Genomic DNA, 5,000 nt, shown 5'->3' with positions numbered 1-5,000 from the left:
CGAAGGTGAACCAACAAATACAGACCAACTTGAAGAACCCAATGAAAGTGAATGGAGAGATAATAAATACGTATACAATTATAATAAACGAATGAAAAATCAGTTTAATAGACATGCTCTATTAGATAAACCTGCATCAAGATTAAGATTAGAACAATTAACCAGAAGTCGGCAGGATCGTTACGATGCATTTTTTAATACAGCAAGTCCAAGTAAGAGATTACCATCAGTATCCAGCCAGGAGTTAAATTCACAACAGGGAAGGTCGCCTGTAACACGCGAACGAAGAATTTAAGTTCATCTGTAACCCAACCAATACTTCTACAGTATTTTTCTTAGTGTGTAGTATACGTAGACCTGTGCTATTGAATATAACAGTATTGGTGTGTAGAGTGTTATCAGTGTGGATTATAGAATATGAATTTTTAACAATTATACAGTGTAAATCAAGTGACAGAAAGTGGATTTTAGCAGATCTTAATAAGTTATTATGTACCCCAGGGTCGTGCCGGATATTTTGGTCGTGGATGATATATGTGTGTCGAAATATTAACATGATGTATTATATTTTTGAAGTTGGATTAATGTATATTCCCACTAGATTACGGTGTGTGTGCTACTTTTATTTATATTTCTTAAGGATTAACTCTGGATTAATAACGTTTCAAGGTAATTTGAATTTATTTTTATCGATATCTCCTTATACTATTTAGCACAATGCTTAAGATAACATCATGGAATTTAAACGGTCTACGTGACCGATCCAAGCTAAATAATGTTTTTAACCTTTTGAATAATTTCAACTATGATATTATATGCTTACAAGAAACCTTTTGGGATGATAAATTCGCTGCCAGCATAGAACCTCTGTGGAACGGGACAATTTTATATAATAACTATCCAGACGTGCATAGGAGGGGGGTTGCTATTCTATTTAAAAATAATATAAAATCGTGTATCCAAAATACTGTCATGGATACCATTGGAAGAATTTTAAAAGTAGATATTTATATTAACGATAAAAATGTTTCTATTTTTTCTATATATGCACCAAATAACGATAAAGAGAGAATTGCTTTTTTTAATGATATTTCAACTTATATAAACCCTAACAGATTAAATATTATATGTGGAGACTTTAATGATATCGTAAACCCATATTTAGACAGAGCCAAGGGCATGTATACTAATAAACATTCATGTGCAGCTTTCAAATCTTTTATTAACAATAATAATTTATGTGATATATACAGGCATAAACATCCGGACCAAGTTCAATTCACAAGACGAGCAGTCAATAACAACAAACCTCGCATGAGTCGTATAGACTATATTCTTGTTAGCCGGCAGGTCAAATCTAATGTCGTCAATGTTTACATAGCGCACACAAAGCTGTCCGATCATAGCCAAGTGATTCTAACGGTAGATTTAAGTGAGTGTGAACGTGGTCCAGGTGTTTATATTTTTAACAATACTTTATTAAATGACATAGTATTTTGTGAAAAGATAAATAATATTATTATAAATGAAAGTAAATTGGATCTTTTTAATTCTGAACCACTAGTATGGTGGGACAATCTTAAATACAAGATAAAATCTACAGCACGTATTTATTCGAAACATATTAAAAAGAAACAGAGGGAATTATATTGGGATGTACAGAATAAATTAACTAAGGAATATGCAAGATTAGAAAGAACAAACGGCACAAATTTTGATACAATGATTGAATTAGAAACTAAACTTGAACACATAGAAAATGATTTATGCAAAGGAGCCATCTTAAGATCAAAAGTACAACATGCTGTAGAAAGTGATCGGAATACATCATATTTTTTAAGTTTAGAAAAGCAGAGACAAAATAATAAATGTATTAAAGAATTGATTAATGACAATGATGATATTTTAAATGATACTAGTTCTATTTTATATGAGTGTTCTTCCTTTTATAGTAATCTATATGCTAAAGATGATGATAATTTAAGTGCTATAAATGATTTATCTAAAGTAATAAATAATACTATTTTACCTATAGACCGAGAATTCTGCGATAAAAGTATTACTTTAGACGAATTATCTACAACACTCAAAAGCTTGACTAAAAATAAAAGTCCTGGCTTAGATTCACTACCACCAGAATTATATTTAAAGTTTTGGGATATTTTGGGCCCATTATATCAACATGTTATTAATTATATATATGCTAATGGAATTATGTCTCGCTCTATGCGAAAAGGAATGTTAACTCTTATCTTTAAAGACAAGGGTGATAGACGAAATCTTAAAAATTACAGGCCAATCTCTCTTTTAAATACAGATTATAAGATTTTATCAAAATGTTTATCTACTAGATTAAGAAAAGTTATACATACTATTATATCCCCTGAACAGACTTGCTCTATTCCAGATAGAAATATTTTACATACAGTTGCATCTATTAGAGATTTAATCGATTATACAGACGATGAAGATATTGAAGGTTTTATATTAAAATTAGATGCCGAAAAGGCCTTTGATAGAGTGTCACACACATATTTATTTCATGTTTTAAAGTGTTTTGGGTTTGGGGATAGTTTTATTAAATGGATTAAGATTTTATATTCAGATATTTCAAGTACAGTTAAATGTAATGGTCACTTATCTCCTTTCTTTAAAGTAGGTAGATCAGTTAGACAGGGGTGTCCATTATCAGCAATCTTATATGTTATTACTGCAGAACCACTAAATCTACTAATTAAACAATCTCCTTTAAAAGGAATACCTATAAAAGATTCCAATATTGTCTCTTTAATATATCAGCATGCTGATGATACGAATCTAACATTAGCAAACATAGAGTCTGTAAATAGCGTTTTTGAGGTTTTAAAATTATATTGCAGGGGCTCCGGGGCGTTGATAAATAAATCAAAGTCAGAACTGCTTCCTATTGGTAAAAGCGAATATCTAGATTATGCTTATCATATTGATGCAAAAATTGTTTCCGACGCTATTGAAATTTTAGGTGTTTATTTAGGACCCAATAGAAAAGTTTGTAGTAGTTTAAATTGGGATAGTAAAATTAGTAAAATTAAACAACTTCTAGGCCTATGGAGCAGGCGGCGTATTACCCTTGCAGGTAAAGTGACTGTGATACAATCCCTCCTTCTATCAAAACTGTGGTATACAGCGAGTGTTATACCGTTACCTGACGCTGTAGAGCGTGAAATAACATCGCTCGTCAATAAGTTTCTGTGGCGAGGCAAGCCGCCCCGTGTTAAATACACAACTCTTGTAAAAACAAAAGCAGACGGTGGATTAAATTTACCCAATATTAAATTAAAATGCCAATCTCTTTGCTTAAAATGGATCACTAAATTTTGTGATATTAACTACAATCATGTATGGAAAAGTATTATGACTTATTATCTTTCTAAAAACGCATGTTTTAAGAATTGTATGAATATTTTAAAACTGAATCTAGATAAGAATATATTACCGAATTTACCTGAATTTTATAAATATATTCTACATGCTTGGGATGACTTAAATAAACATACGAGGCCCGAACCCAGAAATATTAAAGATGTGTCTATTCAACCAATATTTAATAATAGCCTTATTAGGCATAACGGACGAATGTTAGATTTTAAATTATTCCAGTCACCTAGTATTAAATATATTTATGATATTGTTTATTATGTTAAACCGGGTTTTATCCCGTTTCATTCTGTAAATGATATTATTAACAACGATACTGTCATTTATGACAATGACAAGATTTTAAAGAACTACGAGTTAATTAAATCATCAATACCCGAATCATGGAAGAATATTATTGAAAACCAATGTTACGATAGCACTTGTAGTACTTGTGATGAAGTTGTTTTTATATTAAATGATGAATCTGTCAAATCAAATGAACTTACTTCTAAATTTTGTTACAAATTATTACTTAAGAATTATGTTTCTGACCCAACATCCTATTGTTATTGGAAGGAAAATAATATTAATGTTAATTGGCCAGTTGTGTGGAAAAGTGTTTTTAAGAATTATAAGAACCCGAAAAATATTGATTTAGATTTTAAAATTGCTCACAATATTGTTTGGACTAAGGAAAAATTATACAAAGTGAAAATTGTTGATAATAATTTATGTCCTGTATGTAAAATAAATATAGAAGATATTGTCCATATGTTTATAGATTGCAGTTGTCTTTCCAATTTAATTGCTTTACTAAAGGAGATTATTAACGATATTTTAAAGTATAAAATTAATAATGATGATTTTAAGTCCGGTTTACTGTTAGGAATTCAGTCTACTATTGTGGCCGGACAAGTAGAACTGAGCGATGTTGTTTTATCTGCAGCAAGACAAGCGATTTATAAACGCCGAATGTTTATGTTAGATCATATAAACTCTAGATTAAATATTATTTTGTTATTTAAACATATATTGAAAGATAACCTATATCATATTAGTAAATATTTTAAGAATAAAAATACGTTTATTGATAAATTCATCAAACCATCATTTCTTATAGTTTACGAAGATAATGGAGATATACAATTAGATTTTTGAAAGAGTTTGTATATACCCTCGACTTTTACCTTGTAAATTATCTTTTTAATTACTTTTAATGTATACTCTGTAAATATTTGTACTATGTGAAGCTAGAAAACCTTCAAAAATATGTTTTTAAACCTTATTTAATAACTCTTTCACATGTATCTGTATAAATATGTTTAGTATATTTTTGTTTATTCATGTATGACATATCTGTATATATTTAAATATCTGAATAAATATATTTACAAGAAAAAAAAAAAAGCATGGTTGCCTTCCAAGCAGTCGATCCGGGTTCGACTCCCGGCCGACGCAGTTGGTTCTTTTTCACCCCCTACCCTCTTTTCCTTCCAGATGTAACGATTTCACAAAAAGATGCATTATTCGATTAAACAACGCTCCCGCTCTCTGTCTACGACCTGATATTATGTTACAACTCTGAAATCTGCTTTTAGTAG

The sequence above is a fragment of the Patella vulgata genome, chromosome 7 (assembly GCF_932274485.2).
Source record: "Patella vulgata chromosome 7, xgPatVulg1.2, whole genome shotgun sequence".
Classification (NCBI taxonomy): domain Eukaryota; kingdom Metazoa; phylum Mollusca; class Gastropoda; family Patellidae; genus Patella; species Patella vulgata.
This window is presented reverse-complemented; position numbering follows the sequence as displayed.